General features: G+C 35.4%; 1 protein-coding gene across 2 annotated transcripts in view; it reads left to right on the forward strand.

Moving 5' to 3' along the window:
* HTR1F (5-hydroxytryptamine receptor 1F) overlaps positions 1-20409 on the forward strand; it is a 170296-nt gene that overhangs the window by 50744 nt on the left and 99143 nt on the right. The window contains exon 3 of one of the 2 annotated variants that reach the window (XM_073892191.1): positions 18447-18598. The exons of the other annotated variant lie outside the window; for it this stretch is intronic. The gene's annotated coding sequence lies outside the window, so the exon portion shown is untranslated. The remainder of the gene's footprint in view (positions 1-18446; positions 18599-20409) is intronic. 2 annotated transcript variants of the gene reach the window in all.

A 20409-nucleotide genomic window follows, 5' to 3' on the forward strand; every position in this document is an offset into this window, starting at 1 on the left:
ATTACACCTCAGTTAATGGCTGGCAAGTGTATAGTAAGACAAATTAAAATTTTTATCTTTAATTTTTTTTTTTTTTTTTTGGTCACAGGAGTAGACAGTGAATTCGGGTCTAACTTCATCTTACCTATGGTTCACACAAAACAAAGATATCAGCCACATCTTTGTTTTTACTCGGAAAGCATATCCATTTATAGTTTGTGCCTTCTGTGAGCAAAACTTTTGTATGTGTGTACATCCCTTTAGTAAATACAGCACATTAGGATCAGGGATTCCCCATTACCTCATTTTCTTGCAGGTTTTAAGTTTCCAACCTGTTAAGTGAGTTTGTGGGCCAAATACTAAAGGAACCTTTTGTGTAGTCAGTTCTTAAAAAATATATTTGGTAAACAAACTCACAAAGTAAATTCCTAGAAGTGTTTTAATATTGAGGCTCCTGGGTGACTCAGTTGGTTACATGGCTGCCTTCAGCTCACATCGTGATCTCAGGGTCCTGGGATCAAGCCCTGCATTGAGCCCCACATATAGCTCGCTGCTCAGTAGGGAGTCTGCTTCTCCCTCTCCCTCTGCCCCTCCACCTGCTTGTGCCTCTCTCTTTCTCTCAAATAAATAAATAAATAAATCTTAAAAAAATTTTTTAATATTTATCAAATAACTGACCATTTCCTATAGAACGGTAAGAAAACTTAGGCTTTGTTTTATTACAACTTATACAAAGTTGTGTGATGTGACAGGACATCTTCATTGTTTCCAAGGATTGGGACGTGGTCACTGGGGGTTCAGAGCCTGGGAGAATTGTCAGCTTTATTCTGACATAAATCTGAGGATAGGAGGCAAGTATCACATCCAATGACCTGTGTTCCTGTACTCTATCACATAGTGTTACTAATGCTTAAACTGATCTTAACAAAATTCCTAGCAGTGGAATCTTGTAATACATGTACTGGGTTTATGGTAAAATGATTTGTTTAGCGTTTTAATAATACTTCATGTAGAGTTTTTTTGTTTGTTTTTTCTAGACTAAATGTAGGGTTTGTATGAAATAAAGAAATCTAATGGTTAAATTTCCCATCTGTGTTTCTTGAATACTTTTTTTCAGTGACTTGTTTAAGGATATTTAAAAATCATTGCACTCCGACCAGAAAAATAATAAATATATCTTAAGAAATAGATGAATCTTAAAGACTTCAAATGCATCTTGATAATTTATTATTAGATTATGTTGAAAGCATATTATATATCGGCTAACAATTTTCTAAATTCTTGCCTCATACTCTCTTTTGTAAATAGGACATAGTTTTTAAATAAATGATTCTTAACCTATTTCCCTGGATTAAGTTACATTGAATGTGTTCACCTCCTCCCTTCAGTTAAGGCAGATAAAATGTTGTTATTACCATGTTATGGTTGAAGAATCTTTTTATCTTTTTTCAAAAACCAGTGTGCCATATTTCTATTTACTTGATATTTTTCTAGAATTTATTTTATCTGTGAGAATACTATCTGGAAATAATAACTGTGGTTGTTGAACAATTTCTTTCAGAAAGCAAAGATATTTATTTTGAGATCTCTGGAAAGAAACCAGATTGAAGCCTCCAAGAAGGCCCACTCAAAAAGAACCTTAATAATATAATAATTCCTAATAGGAACTGACCCATTAGGGAGGAGAGATGTTAAGGGCTGAGTTAGCTGGGGATGGAGGAAGCCACTACTAATCAAAACACCAACCCAAAATTTTCTATCTCCTCTCAGTGGAAGAAGGACCCTTTAAAAGCCAGTATAAATATTTTCCCTTTCTTCTGTATTCCATACCCTCCTGCCACTTCAGAGACCTGAAGTGTCTCTCTATCTAGTTCTCTATCCCCCAAGTCTCTCTATCTTCAATCTTTCTCCATGATCCTTTCCCTTCTATGCATATGATTTCTCTCACTGTGTCCATGGTGTATTTGTTTCTAACCATTGCCCATCTCTCTCCTTTCCTTGGCATCTATAATCCTGAGACTTGATTTCATGGGATATTTTCCACTTTTTCATCTTTTATTTATTCCTCAACTATTATTCCCAGTAAACTCAAACTGCTTTTATCACAATTGCCGTGGCCAAGCATTGCCTCAGAGCAGCAGATGCTCTGATCTTCACACCCATTAGATGTTTGGCTCTTTAGACGAGATTGGGCGTGTTCAAAGTGGTATGGCTGTAGACTGATGTTTGGCTCTTTAGCTTGACTACTCACTTATTCTTGAATCCTTTTCACACACACACCCCATAAACAAGGATTTAACTATCCCTCTGACTCCATTCTTTTTTTTCCATTTACCACTCAAACCACTTCAAAGTGACTTTTTCCCTATCCCTTTATTATAACCAATGAAATCACCAAGCTAGCAAATCACACAGCCAGAAGTTGAACACAGTCCTGCTGGTCCCAAACCCATACTGTTTCTATGATATTACTCTGTAGAAAGTGTAATGTCACATTCATCATTTTAAATTCTCGATCTATATAGGGAATTAAATACAGAAGATAAATTACCATAGGCTTTTATTGATACCAAGGAAATTTTTAGAAGTCCATGCATAAAAAAACCAGTAAAAACTCATAAAACTACTATAATCTTTTCTCCCTTCTCACTCTGAAACTTCCTACATGATTTTGGCTGGTACATTTATTAGAATCAGTTTTCTTGAGTTCTGATTCTTGTCTTTACATTTTGAAAGTTTTAATTTGTTACTAAAATATAATATGCAGGGGAGGTAATTGAACACAAAAGACATTTTTTTATTATATGAAAGACTTCAAGACTTCACATTTGGGTTTATTTGGTATCTCTAATATATGACAGGATATTGTAAAACCTATCTTAAAAATGAAATTCATAGGTAAAAGTTTCAAGTGATTAAAAGACCATGATTATTTGCTAATAACCATGGTCCTTAAAAATTTATTTTGGAATAATTAATAGAGTCACAAGAAGTTGCCAAATAGAACAAAGGGGGTCCCAGGTACTCTCTCTCACCCTGTAAACCTGGTAGTTACATTTTATATAACTGAAATACATTATCAACATCAGGAAACTAGTTTTGGTAAAATGCACTTACATATTTCTATGCCATTTTATCTAATGTGTAGATTTGTGTAACCACCACCACAAACAGGATACAGAACTGTTACAACACCACAGAGTTTCCCCCTTATACTACCCCCACACTCTCCCACAACTCCTAGCTCCTGATTACTGCTAGTATGTTTTCCATCTCTGTAATTTTGTCATTTTGAAAAGGCTATATAAATGGACTCATGTAGTATGTGAAATTTTAAGATTGGCTTTATTCACTCAACATAATGTCTTGAGATCCATTCAAATTACTGTATGTCAATCGGTTATTCCTTTTTATTGCTGTGATTGCCTTTTTGTACTTTGTAGTTGAAGCGTTTTATATTTAAATTGCTGCAATATTACTCAATAATGGACTGAAATGAAAATAAACTATACACACACATTATGGGAAAAATATATAAGAAAAGAAAACAGGGGCCCCTGGGTGGCTCAGTCAGTTAAGTGTCTGCCTTCAGCTCAGGTCATGATCCCAGGGTCCTGGGATAGAGCCCCACATCGGGCCCCCTGCTCAGTGGGAGCGTGCTTCTCCCTCTCCTCCCCACTCATGCTCTCTTCTCCCTATATCTGTCTCTCTCTCTCAAATAAATAAATAAAATCTTAAAAAAAAAGAAAAAGAAACAGAATTGGGACAACTCCACATTTTTAAAATCCAAGAGTCTCTTCAATGGGAAATTCTAGAAAGGACCTAACCTGTGTCTAAAGTAGAATGGGTGACCTGCTGCATGCTAAAATCTGAGTGGGTCTGAAAGTTTCCTTCCAAAAATAAATAAATAAAAATAAATAAAAAATAGAATACTTCTCTAGGTTTGTCTTAGTCCCTGGATTCTCCATCGTTAATCAATCCTTTTGATTATACCTGGCAATGAAAACTCTTCTTTACTTATAATTGCACTTTTTGAAAGACAGAGATGAACTAAAATATTAATCCATTATCCCATTAATTGTTATAGCAAATACATAAGAATACAAGGGGAGTTGAGCACTCAGGTGAGTAGAACCACTAATTTAAAGAAAATGCATTTTTTCTATATTATTTGGAATTCTAGACTTCCATGAAACTCAATAATGTAAAAAACTAAAATGAAATAAATTTCATGTTTTAAAGATTTCCCAAGAACTGCTGCTCATACTTCACTCCTGGTCACTTTTTTTTTCTCCTTTTAAAATCAAAAGTTGATTAGATTATAAAGTATCTCTTCATTACCACTAAGATTACATTGTATACTCACTCTTCTGGAAGTCGAAGAATATTTTAATATTAACAACTCAACAATTCAAAACAATAACTTTCATAAAGAGACCCAATACATTGAAATGAATTATAAAACATCATTTGAGCTATAACAGAATTTCAAATATCTAGGATTTTGTATCAGTAAAATAGTTTCCTAGAAAACAAACTCTAAAATAATGGCAGCCTCGATGCTCAGAGAAATCGTAATGAAATATTACTGCATATGTGATGGCTCTAAAATTTTTGGACCAAACAGTACCCACATCTTTTCTGGAGGAAGAACCAGAAGCTAGACATCTCTGCAGATTACAAATCAGAAAACTTTGAAGACTTACTCCTTATAAAACAAACTTATGACACTTAATCTGTAGTGTATCGGGATGTCTGCCTAAGGAAGAAATATATTTCCCTCCACCAGAGACCATAGTCAAGTAATTTTTAAAAGCTGAAATATTCTTCTAAGAACCATACAACAACAGGCACACATTCACTACAGGATTGAAAGGACAGGCTGTACAGATGCTGTAGTTGGGTCGTAGTAAACCAGAGTGTCATGCTCACAGTTTCCAAGTTCAGACAAGTTTTCATGAGTCTCTGGCTCTGAAGCATGGGGGCCGACTCCATTATTCAAGTGGGCCTGTGTAACTGAAGCCCCTGAGATTGTAGTTCCACCTGTGTATCTGGAACGATGCCAGAAGTTTCCTGCAAGTAGTGATAACTTATATTCACTCAAGAACAATCTCAGAAATAAAAATATTAATAAAAGCAAAAGTGAAGATAACTTGTAAAACATTTTGGTTTATGTTAGTGGTGTCAATAATACCAGCTAAAATTATTTTAACTTCTTGAGGTAACCTGCATATGTAACTCATTGATATATTTAACTGGATTCTGTTTATGATGTTATTTCTTGAATATTTGTATTTTTCATCCTAAAACATTAAATGTGAACTGTGTTCTTCCTCAGTGTACTTTATAGTTCTGTTTAATGTTAACATTGTATCCTTTGAAGTACCTTGTGACCAAACGCAATACATTTATCAATATCACATAAACTTACTGCTGCCCCTTCACTATCTGACTTACTTTCTCAAACAAAGGCAAGGCCTGGCATAAGTTCTATTTACAAAAGAAAGAGAAAAAGAAAATTATTTCTATGTATTCCTCAAGTTCTCATTATCCGATTTAAGTGAATATATTTGTCAAATGATTTGAACATTTTATATGTTACATATTTCCCATTTTTAAGTCCTAGTTTCTTATTTAGAGATGGAATATATTCTCCTCTCTGAAAAGATTATTTTGGCATTTTCCCTCAGAAACTCATCCACTGGATTATAAATTCCTTCCTAGCATGGGTTTTATTCATCATCATATTTGACTTTTTTTTAAAGATTTTATTTATCTGTCAGAGAGAGAGAGAGAGAGCACAAGCAGGGGGAGCGACAGTCTCCCCGCCGAGCAAGGAGCCAGATGTGGGGCTCAATCCCAGGACCCTGGGATCATGACCTGAGTTGAAGGCAGACACTTAATGACTGAGCCACTCAGGCGCCCCTTTTGACAGTTGTTAATGGAGCACTCACTGTGTGCCTGCACTCTTCTAGGTGCTAGGGGTAAGCAGTAACTCAAAGGCCTCACTCTTGTGGGGTTTGACATTCCAGTGGGGGAGGAGACCGACAGTAAATATAATCAATAAACATACAGTGAGTTACATAAAGGTGGGATGGAGACAAAGCAGGATAAGTGAGAGAGAATGCCAACTTTATAATTTATAATTTAATAAATGAGAAAAATAGGCTCATGAAAGGTCAAATGACTTCTCCAAATCACCCAGCTAGATAGTAACATAGCATTCCTATTTGTTGTTGTTGTTTTTTTAATTACAAATCCAACTTCATTGTCATGACTGAATGCTGTCTTCAACATTTGACTGGAAGGAAGACACTATACTTAATATTACAGAATCCTCTTGAGCATGAAGTTTGATTGAAAATCTTCCTGGTTAAAGACAAATTCTTCATGGATAAGAATGTAATTGTACCTTAACTGCATAATATAATTTATAACTTTTGAAATAGAAATTCCAAGTTTTTCACACTGGAGTTTAATTTTATAGAAGTCACAGGAATTTTCTAGTGGACAGTAAAATGTCATTTTGTGGCTAATTACCCTGTTAATTTGCTTTAATTGAAAGTAAAATAATCACATGGTCATTGTGTTCAGAAATGTCCATTTTTCCAGATAAGTGTATTTTTTTTAATTAATTTATTTGAGAGAGAGAGAGAGCAAGGGGGAAAGGCAGAGGGAGAGGGAGAGAGAAAATCTCAAGCAGACTCCCCACTGAGCACAGAGCCGGATGTGGGGCTTGATCTAACCACCCTGAGATCATGACCCTGCGATCATGACCTGAGCCAAAATCAAGAGTCGGACACTTAACTAACTGAGCCACCCAGGAGCCCTAAGTGTGTTATTCTTTTTTAAGGTACGTAGCACATACACACAAACATCCAAATCCAAAATGGGGGGAAAAAACTGAATATAAAATTCATTAAATAAAATATAGAAATGATTATTTATCATGAAAATTGTACAACTTTCCTCAAAAGAAATATAAATTAAAAGATTAATGAAATGCTTTTGGGGGGTTTAGGCTTTTATAAATTAACAAAAATTTGTAAATAGTCATAATGATGTTTTGACAGAGGCACTTTCATGGTATACTTTTGGCAAGGGGGTTAATTGGTACAAATTTATTATAGTTCTACTTGACAGTAAGTATCAAGTACTTAAATATCAAGTACCTCGAGCTTAGACTGAAGACTTCCACTTCCAGAAATTTATTCTTAGGAAAAAATCACAGGAAATCAAGATGTTTCATAACTTATTGCAATGTGTTGAGTCCTTTTTAATTTTGGGGTTTTGAATAGTGAATATTCAAAGATTCCTTGTTTTCAAGAAGAGATAGTATACATGTGACCTGAATGGGAATAGAGAGATTCTTTCTCAATCTAATCAACATCTGATTTTAAGAGAAGAGGGGGAGAAAAAGTGACCAGGAATTAAGCATGAGCAGAAGTTCTTGGGAAATCTTCAAGAAATAAAATTTGTTTGGGGCACCCGGGTGATGCAGTTGGTTAAGCGTCAGACTCTTGGTTTCCACTCAAGTCATGATCTCAGGGTCATGGGATCAAGCCCCACGTCAGGCTCTGTGCTCAGTGGAGAGTCTGCTTGAGATTCTCTGCCTCTGCCCTTCCCCCCTTAAAATAATCTTTTAAAAAAGAAATAAAATTTGTTTTATTTTAGTGTTTTAAGTTATTAAGCTCTATAGAGGCTTGATATTTCAAGTAATATATATATATAGAAAAGTTTTTTAAAGCAGATATTAGGTACAAGATGTTTAGAATTCCAAAAACAAATAATCTAAATGTGTAAAAATGAGAAAATGATTTAACAAATCAATAAATTATTATATTCATCAAATTAAATGTCAATGTGAGAAATATTTTCAAAGATTAATGATACAAAAACACAGCATTTTATTAAGCAAAAAGTATAAAGAAAAATATATACACCCTGAAAATGCAAAATGGCATATACAAATTTTGTATACAAACTTAATTATATACAAGAACAGAAAAAATACTAGAAAAAATTAACAAAAAATGGGTATTTCTGTGTTCTGGAATTAAGTGATTTTTATTTTCTTATCATAGTTTTCTATTTACATAAATTTTCTCTAGTTTTCTGTAATATGTATATACTACTTTTTTTATTTTATATTATGTTAATCACCATATATTACATCATTAGTTTTTGATGTAGTGTTCCATGAGTCATTGTTTGCGTATAACACCCAGTGCTCCACGCAGAACGTGCCCTCTTTAATACCCATCACCAGGCTAACCCATCCCTCCCACCCCCTCCCCTCTAGAACCCTCAGTTTGTTTCACAGAGTCCATAGTCTCTCATGGTTCATCTCCCCCTCCAATTTCCCCCTTTCATTCTATACTACTTTTCTAAAATTTGTCTTCATTTGATTGTTTTGTAATAAGTGAAGCAGAATAGCTATCTTAAAATGCAGAATTAACCATTTCTACCTGCCTTCCAACACCTCACCTCTGCTCTCATCCCAGCAAAGTAAGAATGTTAACAAGCCTAGGATGCCTCTTTCCACCTTTTTCTCATAGTTGATATCAACATACCTTTTTAAATACTTGTTTCTAATTTCTAATTTTCTAATTTTTTCTAATTTTCTTTTTTTATCAAAACAAAATTCCATTATGCCCATTATTTTGCAATTCTCTTTTTTCACTCAACAGAATATCATGATCATCTGACAAGCAGATAGATCTAATTCTATATTTTTATTTGAATTTCTTCATCACATGTGTCATTTACACATGTATGATTTTACCAAAATGAAATGTCATGTGGATTTATTATTACTATCTTATTTAACATTCTCTCACTCAAGTCTGTACGCGTCCAAGTATTCCATTCCCACTCCCAGGTAGTAATCAGTCAAAATCTACTTATATAATTACTCACATGTACAAGGGGTTTTGTTTGCTTTTTAAAAATACAATAGTGTGTATTTGCATCTTAATTTTATTGCTTAACATTTCATGGGAATCTTCAACTATGCTAATTCACTGTTTTTAATGACAGCTTAATATTCCATGTTGTTGCTGTGCCATAATTAATCCAATTATTCCTCTACGGTGTTCTTTTTCCGATGATACAGTAAACATCCCTGAACATGGAGCCTAATGAATTCGTGCTTCAATTGCTATGGGATAGATTTACAGGAATGGCATTGCCAGATCTAAGGATATGATTCTTTTAAATTAAAATAGATAGTGCTAGATTCCTCTCCTTCCCACACACAAAAAAACATTTGCAGATATATATAACAATGTACACTATGTACATTTCTACAAACAAGATTTAAGCATATATTTTTCTCAATATCTTCACTAGCAATAAATATTTTTGCCAGCCCGATAGGTATGAAATGGTATTTAATGGTTACTTTCATGCTCATTACCCTGACCAATAATGAGTTTCATCATATCTTTTATATTAATTGACCTTTGGATTTTCTCTAGTGTGCATTGATTTTCCATTTTTTTTCCAGTCCAAGTTTTGATTACATTTTGTCTTCTTGTCAATTTAACAATTTTTTATTGATGTTTAGCCTTTAACCTACCATACTTACTATAAATTTTGTAGCAAAAAGTTTCTGTTTTTTTAATAGTGTATGCACTTCTGTTTTTGTTTAAGAAGTCTTTTCCATCCTTGGCTTTTGCAGGTAGCCTCCAATGTTTACTTCTAAAACTGTTCTTCCTTAATACATCTGAAATTTATTTTGCATATGATGTAAACTGGGTCTTCAACTTAGTTTCACCCTGAAATAATGCCCAGATATGTTTATTAAATAAACCACATTTCCCCCACTGAATTGATACTGCCTGTGTCATACATTAAATTTTCATATATTCTGCAATTTGTAGAATCTCGATTCTGCTACATCAATCTCTTTTTATCTGTATACCATAACTATATGATCTATTTTTTTAATATAGACTGTTTGCTAAAGCCAATTCCACCTTGGTAATCTTTTTTATTTTCACTTGGCTGTTCTTAGACAGCTATTCTTCCTTAAGAAATGTATATTTGTCTTAGGTGTTTTAAACCACAAAAAACTAAGCCACACTGTGATTCTAATTACAATTTCCTTCCCAAATATCTTGGTATTTCATTGCTCATATTTTTATGTCCTTTCATAAAGTTTTATACTTTTTGCATAATCTGACATAGTTTAAATAATATTTTAAAGACTGCCTTTTAAAAGCTAGTAAAATTAGGCTGTGATTCCATCTTGATACCTCTTTAATATCTTCATATTGATCCATTTAAGTTTGTCCCTTCTTATGTTAATCTTAGTGATTTGTCTTTCTGGGAGAAGATTTTCTCTAGGATTTAAACTGCACTTGCAGAATGATGCATGTATGGTTCCCTAATGATTTTTAACAGTTCAGAGGGTGAATGCTCTGCAGTGGCTTTTTCTCCAGCTCCCTCAGCCAGTCTGACTGGCAGATGCAGAAAAGATCATTTACTTTGACGTGGAGAACGGAGAGAAAAGTGGGATGCATTTGGCTGCCACATTTCTCGAATCCTGTTTCTCCATCCTTTGTGTTACCTCTAATCAGAATAAAGTAATATAGTAAAATTGGGTACGGAGGGCGGGGAGTATATGTCAAGTCTCTGTACTTCCTGCTCAGTTTTGTTGTGAATCTAATACTACTCTAAAAAATAAAGGCTATTTTTAAAAAAATGAAATATGTAGAAGTAAATATATTTGAACATGATTTAAAAGTTAAAAGTATCCAAACGGACAGTTTGTACTTGTCTTGTATGGTATATATTTGATATTAATACCCCTGGTCTTTGGGAAGGAAAAGGAAACTGCTTTCTGCAAAGAATTTCTTCCAACGCTACTGAGGAAGATAAACCTCCAGTCAGTTGCTAACACATAGTTATTAAACCAAAAAGGTTAGGGGCACCTGGGTGGCTCAGTTGGTTAAGTGTCTGCCCTCGGCTCAGGTCAGGATCCCTGGGGTCCCCGGACCCAGCCCTGCATCAGGCTCCCTGCTCAGCTCCCTGCTCAATGAGGAGTCTGCTTCTCCCTCTGCCCCTCACCCAGCTCGTCCTCTCACTCTCTCTCTCAAATCTTTAAACCAAAAAGTTTAAATAAAAAAAAAAAAAGACTTGCAGAATATGCAACTAACCCATTTTCTCCAAAGTTTGTGCCAATGTAAATGTCCATTTGGACAAATGTAATGTAATAGAAACTAGTGCAACCTGCATCATATCTCTAAGAATGGAATAAAAGTCTTAGACTGCTATTATAAATTTCAATCTGTGTGTCTTCACATTAAGTTTTACCCTCTGAGAATCTCAGAATACAATCCCTGGGACCATGATTAGTAAAATTGATGCACATCAGCTTCTATTGATTCTGGCGATGTTTTCGTGCCGTTTACAGCCTGTGTTAGTTACCCTTTCATTTCTCCAGACTTGTTAGTGTTTTCTATGTTTTGCTGTCTTCCTTTATGATGTTGCTCTGCCTAGGACTATTTGGTGAAAAAAGAAATTATTTTATCATGTTCACATTTGCTGCTTGAAGAACACAATGAGGCAGAATGGAGACGAGCAGGAGAAAATTGTCTCTGAATGTTCAAATATACAACTTGCCAAATATTTTTATGTTGCGCCAAATTGTTTTCCAGCAAACAGAAAATTCTAAACACACTTGTCTAGTTCTGGGAGAGAACACGTATAACTACATCATCATAATTTATATTCCATATGCACACTATAATGACTAGGAAGAATATCAAATGCATAATCCAAATTTTAAAAATTAATTAAATTAATTAATTCCTTAGCTAAAGCCAGCCATACAGATTTATAACACATGACAAATGCCTTCCAAAAGGAAGAATGATCCTAGGGGTGTTTGTTCCATCATAAATAGACCCAAAATAGGAAAAAAAGGGTAACTAATTTTGAAGAAGTTATTTTAATATGTCTTTTAAATGTCCATGATCTTCATTCCATTCAGAAGAAGGAGGAATCTCTTAAAGCCTTTCAAAATTGTTCTTTAATAGACAAGATATCTCGGATTCTGGACTTCAGAGTCATGCAAATTTGGTTACATATCTTGACTCTGTCAGTGACTCTGAAACTGTCAGTTTCTCACTCTCTGTATTCCATTATCACTGGAATAGCATTCCCTAAGGTTCTGTCTCAGGCACTTTTCTTTCCCCCTTGGTATACTCTTGCTTTATTTGTCAGTGACTCCCAGATATGTTTCTCAAGCCCAAGCCTGTTTTCTGAGTTCCAAATCCATATATCTAATGGCAACTCAGTCTCCTTACGTGAATGACTCAAAGACATTTCAAACTCAATATATCCAACAGAACTCATAATATTTTTTCCCAAACAAACATCTGCTGGAATATTGCCCTTCACGAAAAATCGACCCATGTTCCCTGTAGTTGATGCCAGAATTTTAAAACTACTGTTGGACTCCAAATGCCCCATGACAAATCAAGTCCATGCCAAGCCTAAATATTTCTTGAATGTAGCACATTCTCTCCATCTTCATTCCTATCATTTTCCCTGGTCTCCCACTATGGCCTATTAATTATCCTGGAAAACAACACTCGACCTCCTTTCCGATCCATTTAAACTCTTGCAACCAGAGGAATACTTAAAATGTGAACATTTTTGAATTGCACACTACTTTAAAATCCTTCACTCATTTTTCATTGTTTTTAAGATGAGATCCAGGAACCTCCCTGTGCCCACCTCTTCAGCCTCACCCAGACACCTCTTCCCTTCCTTCGGTCATTCTGAACTGGTTTCAGTTTGTGAAATACTCTAAACTTGGCTTTCTCTCTAGACCTGCCTCCATGGTATAGCATTTGCTCAAGAAACTCTTTCCCCCACAAACTTCCCTCGCTTCATCTAACTTACTCCATTCTAGGTCTCATCTAGGACATGGTATCTTCAGAGCATTCTTCCCTGACCTCCTGAGCCGTATGCTGGTCTGTTTTACAGGCCAGCAGCATTCTGATTTTGCCTTTCTTTTCCAGCAAAATGTAAGGGCAATGCGAGAAGACTTAGATTGGTGTCATTCTTTATTTTTTAACCACTATGTCCCAGCACTTAAGATAGAATTTTACTTATTATAGGTTTTTAATATTTTTTATAAAGCGGATGAATACGGGAGTGAGTGAATATAAAGGCTAGACAAATTAAGATTTCTTCATCTTTAAACTGAGGGTATTAATGCATGTCTCCTAGGGCCATCGTAAAAGATCAGTGTAAAGGGGAGGGCCAAGGTCAAATAATTTTGTGTCCACTTCTTTTTTTCTTATCAGTCTTGATGTATTCATTTTCAGGTGTTGCTGTTATAAATTATCACCAACTTAGCTTAAACAACACAAATCTATTCTCATTCTGCAGGTGAGAAATCTACTTCAGGCTACACTAGGTTAAAATAAAAGCAGGGCTGTGTTCCATCTCTAGGCTGTAGGGAAGAATGTGTTCCGCTGCCTTTTCCAGCTTCTAGAGGCCACCCCCATTCCTTGTCACCTCTTCCTCCATCTTCAAACCCAGCGACGGCAGGCTGAATTCTCTCACACTTCAACATTCTTCTTCTATTCCTGCCTTATCTCTCACTCCCACCAGAGAATGTTCTCTAAGATTATATTGCGCCCACGCAGATAATCCAGGATAATCTTCCCATCTGAAGGTCTATACTCTTAATGACACCCAAAAAGTCCTTTTTGCCATGGAAAGTAGAATATTCACAGGATCTGGGGGTTTAGAGCATGGACATCTTTGGGGGTTATTCTGCCTACCACAGGGTGTGATGGTGATATCACTATTATTTTTGTTAAACTAAATTTCTTCAGTATTCTAATGCCTTAAAGGAAAAAAGAAAAAATGAAAAATGGTAAAATGTACTGTTACTGTATTTCTTCTTTGGTAAGGAATGCAGTAGTAAAAGGAGAAAGAGAATCATAACCTATTCTCTACCCCCAACCCAAACTCAGGCCCTGGTCAAATTACTTTCAATAAATCTCAAAATGTTGTTTGTGGATAAAGGAGTTTAAGGCTTGATAAATATGCCCAACATGTAGAGTCTAGGTGAGTTCACAACTTTCACTGAGGAAAGTAATATATGGAACGATGTCAAAGTTTGTGTACCTCAGGCGTATGACCAGGCTTGGATAGGCCTATCACATTGTGGCTTGTGATCACCTATGAACCTCTGCTCATTCTTAACTGTCTGTATTGGCCTTAATCGTAAAAACTTCACTCTTAGCCAGTGTATTGCATTGGTTAGTCTGACAAGATAACATTACCTTTTGTTTGTACTTTGTTACTGCTTGGACTTCTCTTTCTACCAACATGAAATGCCCTTCATATCAACCACCCTTTTGCCTTTGCATATTTTACTTTTTAAAGATATTTTGGAATTCCATGTGCTTCATGAACTTTCTTATAAGTCATTGTCCCTATTTTAGAACACTGAGTACCATTTTTGTGAATGTGGTTTCAGTGCTTTCAAGGACCTGCAATCACCTGTAAAATTAATTTTATTTGGGATAGATATTCTATGTTTTTTTACCAACAATGGGATATTTTGTGTACATTTTCTCCTTTTTACTAAAACCAAGCATATCTTTACTAAGAATGACAGAAAGATGCTTTACCATAGAAGTCGGCACTTACTTTGTAATGGATCAAACCATTTCTAGTTCCTTTGCAAATCCAGGCTGCAAAGTCACAGATCTGAGACAAGTGGTTGCAACACTTGGGTTTTTATTAATTTCCCTCTTCTACAGTGCATTTCCTTCCTTGAGTTTAAGAAGTTTTGTCAAAGGAATGTATTACTGCTGTTCATTGCTGTAGCACATTAGTCTCACATAAGTGGTCATTCTAAAAAGATATTAATTGGACTGAGTCAGGTTTCTGGAGATTGGCCAACATGACCAGCTGGTATCTTAGTGTGCAGTACATCATTCCATAGACAACAGGAATGAGGTACTAAAAGAATATTGCTTCTAGAGTAGAACCACAAAAAGCATCATCCCTACAGCCATATGACATTGATTGGTTTTCATAGCTACAATGCTAAGGAATCAATAGGGCCACTAATTAAGGGAAGCAAACCTTTTTTTTCATGTTCAACACCTAGGGAATTATATTATCTGCTGCGCCTATATTTACCCCTAAAGTGTAAGTTCCTGCCTAAAACAACGGTATTAATTATTAATATGGCAGTCAGCAATATAAATCTATCTTCTGTGGAAGGGATGAGCTGGAAAGGGGTTGGGATTTATGAAGCACTCTAAAGTGTGGTCTATGAGCCCAACACCATTGACAACACCTGGGAGCTTCTTTCACATGTCAGCCACTTACGCAAAGTCTACATTTGACATTGAAGATACTGTAGGAATTTCAAAATGCAGTGCATAGATATAGAATTTGCTAAGAAATGTTTGTCATAATAATCTGAATATATTATTTTTTATTAACAGCATTTTAGATAACATGCAGTTTAAAAGTGAAAAATGGAAAATTTTTATGAATATAGGTAATTGTACAACCAATTCTCTTGTTTAGAGTGCAACCAATAACTTTTTTTTTTTAAGTAGACTCCATGCCCAATGTGAGGCTTGAACTCATGACCCTGAGATTAAGAGTCGCATGCTCTACGGACTGAGCCAGCCCAGTGCCCCTCAATAACTATTTTTTAACTTACTATGCCAATCAATAAATATAAGGGTATTTCTATAATATGTAAATACATGAGTACCATTGAATGCTGGGTTAGAGTTTGTGTTATTATTTAACTGAGGCATAACATACACTGGGCTGTAATTTTTAGGGAGCATTAGGCTGAGTTAGGAATTCTTTTGTTGTACTTTGTGCAACTCTGACTCAGGCCACATCTGTACCCAGACACACCTACTTCTTTGGCATTCACCAACCCTCCCCTGTTTTTCCTCTATTGATTTTTATTATTTCTTAGATTCACAGTCATTTTTGGTTGCTTTGATAAACTGCCCTATAGATTGAATTTTATATTTAACTTTCCTCTCTTATCATTACTGATGTAATAAATATACAGAGTGAGATATCCTTTTTTTTTTTCAGTTTTGTTAAGATCCAGGTTTAGAATCAGAAAAGGATATTAAGTTTATCTCAATCACAGTTCAGCATTTCTTTGCTTGCATAAGGACATGGCATAATAATTGGAATATTTAAATAAATGCTTTTTCCCAGAAACCTTTAGACTCAAAACAATTTTAAATGACACATTGAATAAATAACTCTGGAAGAGAATGCCAGAGTGCGAACCCATTTTACCTAAGAAGGTATGAAATTTTGCTTTTGCTTGTAAGCAGAAAATTGAAATAGTGGCTCTACTGTTTTTACCAGAAATTAGGTTCACCTATTAAGAAGAACATTGTGTCACCCTTCCTATCACTGTGAATACTAAATCTGTTATGAATGAAGTCAAAATAATTAAATTTTGAAGGAAAGCCCCAAAAGTTAGGATGAAGAATATTACCTCCTGGAAATGACAAGCTCCTTTAATCTTCAGTTAGAAGAAAAAAAATCAAAATGATTGCCTTTACAAGAGCTACATTTCCATTAATATACCAACAATAATTATGGACATTAGCCTAAACATCTAGATAAGAATAGCAATTGTGTAGAATAGCAATATTCAACATGCCTTACAGTTTATCTTATATGAGATTTAAATTTCTCTTGCCAAAGTTTAAGGCCACAGAGCTCATAAATATTTTTAGAAAACACAAAAATAGTTCTTTTCCATTGCACTGCGAAAATTAGATGGCTGGTTCCTTTCCACACCTCTTCTAGTTACATAAATTTGTGTGTTTCTAAATCTTTGTTGATAGTCATTTTTATATATTGGGGTTTTTTTTAGTATACTTTTAAATGACTTAAGGAATTATATCAATTATATCAATTAAATAAGGAATCATATCCTTAACTTTTCACATTTAGTTGCAGTTAATATAGTACTACCACACATAAAATATCAAAACCATGTAACCATGTAGATCTATTTACCCCCCATCCTTTATGTTAATCATATGTATTACATTTATATGTTAGAAACTCCACCATCCAGTGTTATAATTTTCCTTTAAACAATTATTTATATTTTAACTAAGAGGGGAAAGAACAACCTCTTATATTTACTGACACATTTACTATTTCTGATATTGTGCTTTATTCCTTCCTAAAGATTCAAGTTATCAAATTTGATCCTTTTTGCCTGATAGTTTTTCTGTAATTGCATCTCTTTAATTTCACATTTTACTCTAAGAAGCAAGAAGAAACCAAGCCACAGCTTCAACACTTTGCTTGGAAATTTCCTCAGCTAAATATTCCTGTTCATTACTTACAAGTTCTACTTTCCTTTTAACTGCAGAACATATTTCTGCTCACTTCTCTGCTGCTATACATCCCCTTTTTACAGTTTCCAATAGCATGCTCCTTATTCCCTTCTGGGTTCTCTCTAGCAAGTGTATTAACATACAGGTTTTTACTAACAATCTGTTCAAGGTAATCCAGGCTTTTCCTATAATGCTCCTCAAAAAATGTTCCAGCTTTAATCCATTGCTCAATTCCAAGGCCACTTCCCCATTCTTAGGTATTTGTTACAGCAACACCCCACTTCCAGTACCAAAATCTGCATTAGTTTTCTATGGTCTTTGTAACAAATGACCACAAGCCTAGTGGATTGAGCAACACAAATTTATCTTACAGTTCTGGACATCATAAGTCTGAAATTGTTCTCACTGGGCTAACACGAAGATGCTGGCAAGACTGCATTCCTTTCCAGAGGCACTTAAGGGAGAATTATTTTTTTTCTTTTTCTAGTGTCTTGAAACTACAAATTCCTTGGCTGGTGGCTCTTTTCCATGTTCAAAGCCAACAGTAGCTTGTCTACCCTTTCTCATATCCCATCACCCTGAGACTGAGTCTGCTGTTTCCCTCTTACACATTTTAGAACCCTTGAGATTACATTGGGCCCACTAACATAACCCAGAAAATCTTCCTCTTTCAGTTCAGATGACTAGCAACCTTACTCCATTTACCTTAATTTCCTTTGGCAAATAATTTAACATACTGACCAGTTCCAAGGATTAGGACATGGACATCTTTGGGAGGCTATTATTTGGCCTACCATACATAGCCAGCTTAAACCTGAAACTATTTTTCTTGCAATGGCAGCAGCCCAAATGTCAGTTCATTTATTGTAGCCTTAGCTGTGCTGCTAGGAGTCTGTCCCATTTATGTGTCGTTCAGATCAGACAAAGAGCTGGTTAGCATTGATACATGGAATTCAAGGCTCCTCCTCTTAGGCTCTCTCATTTTGGGAATCTCACCTGACATCATTCAGTGACTATGGTTGACCCAAATTCTGTCCTCAGGTTCTTCAAGCCAATAATATTATGGATTTTTTATTGAAGTTTTAGCTACCCTACATGATGAAGACCGGTGCTGTCATCAGTTGAAAAGTTATATATATGGGAAGCCCACTCCGTGTGATTCCATTCTACCAAGCGTTGATTTGTCTCCAATGTCTGTCTGTCTACTTTTGGACACTATCTAGTGCATGCAGGTAGGTTTTCTTTTTATTTCAGACATAAAATATATCTGTGTGAAGGTTGGTATGAAAGTCAGTCCAACGGTTGGTCCCAGCCCTCTAACCATATCAGAAGCTTTGATATTCGTTTTTTAAATTGCTGATGACCAGGCAATTTCTCACTAAAATGAAGACTAAACAATTTATAAAAATAACTTCAACAAGTCAATATTCCACTGTTCTAAAAGAATTTCAATTGATTGTCCACTGCTTCTACCTAGAATATTCAAAATAAGAGCCTCAAATGCAAAAGCAAATATTGTTACTAAGGCATTATCAACATATGTCCAATCTGAACATTTATATAGTTGGATAGAGATTTAAAGCTGCTAGTCAGAATATGACTTTAGATTCAGATCCTTGCTGGAGAGAGACTAGTTAAGGCAACTAATTTTGTTTATAATGCATCCATAAGCAAAATCATAAATACTTTGAACAAAAAACAACCAGTTGCTTCAGAATGTCTTTTGAGTGTATTAAAACACATCCTCATCTTTACTACAGGGCATCACCAGATTTTACCCTATACATTCCTATATATACTTACCCTATACCTTCACATTATAAGGGAATTCAGAAATTGGCCTAGAGGGACACCTCAAAACACAGGATGTTTGCTGGTTTCATTATGCTTTCTACTGTTTTGTTTCTTGTACACAAGATTTCTTTCTCTGTACTTGTAAAAAGAAACAAAAACAAAAAGTTTTAATGGCTTTTCCCTGTAAAATATGGGTGTTGGATTTCTTTCAGTTATTTCTCTTAGGCCAGTGATTTCCATAAGGAAGCGAAATTGTTTGGTTTAGGATTTATTTCAGAGGCATGCATGCCACAAATGTGTGTGTGTGTGTTTGCGCACATGTGTGCATGTGTGTTTGTTTTCAGGTGGTAGAGCAATTGAGGAAAAGGGAGGGAGTATAGTCCCACTTTTCTAGATTTCTTTACGCCCACCCCGAGCAATATTTCTATAAAGAACATTAGCTTGGGCGCCTGGGTGGCTCAGTTGGTTAAGCGACTGCCTTCGGCTCAGGTCATGATCCTGGAGTCCCAGGATCGAGTCCCGCATCGGGCTCCCTGCTCAGCGGGGAGTCTGCTTCTCCCTCTGACCCTCTTCCCTCTCGTGCTTTCTCTCTCTCATTCTCTCTCTCTCTGAAATAAATAAATAAAAAAACTTTTTTTTAAAAAAAAAGAACATTAGCTTAACTTGAAATGAAAGCTTAGACAATTGTTTAAAGACAAAATGTTGATGCAATATAATTGTTGGAAGAAGTGAACTGCTTTATGAGAAATGTTTTGATATAGAATACAACAAAAACAATTCAGTACTAGCTTGTAATATGTCAAAGTATTTTTTTAAACACCGGGCCATGGAATCTTTCATACTTCAAAAGGAAATATCCTTGTTTGAGCTCATCTCAACCTGTGGCAGCACTTTTCATGTGGGCCAGTGATGCTGGCTTCATATACTTCAGCATTTTCCCCTTTGATGAGAATGTGGTAGTAAGACAGCAAGTTCTGGGGCACCTGGGTGGCTCAGTCAGTTAAGTGTCTGCCTTTGGCTCAGGTCATGAGCCTGGGGTCCTGGGATTGAGCCCCATGTCGGGCTTCCTGCTCCATGGGGAGCCTGCTTCTCCCTCTTTCTGCGCCTGCCACTCCCCCTGCTTGTGCTCTCTCGCTCTGTCAACCAAATAAATAAATCTTTTAAAAAAGCAATCAAAAATAAATAAATAAATAAATAAATAAATAAATAAATAAATAAAACAGCAAGTTCTTAGAGAACATAGAGGTAT

The sequence above is a fragment of the Callorhinus ursinus genome, unplaced genomic scaffold (assembly GCF_003265705.2).
Source record: "Callorhinus ursinus isolate GAN/ISIS: 27379988/994484 unplaced genomic scaffold, GSC_fseal_2.0 scaffold1, whole genome shotgun sequence".
Lineage (NCBI taxonomy): Eukaryota > Metazoa > Chordata > Mammalia > Carnivora > Otariidae > Callorhinus > Callorhinus ursinus.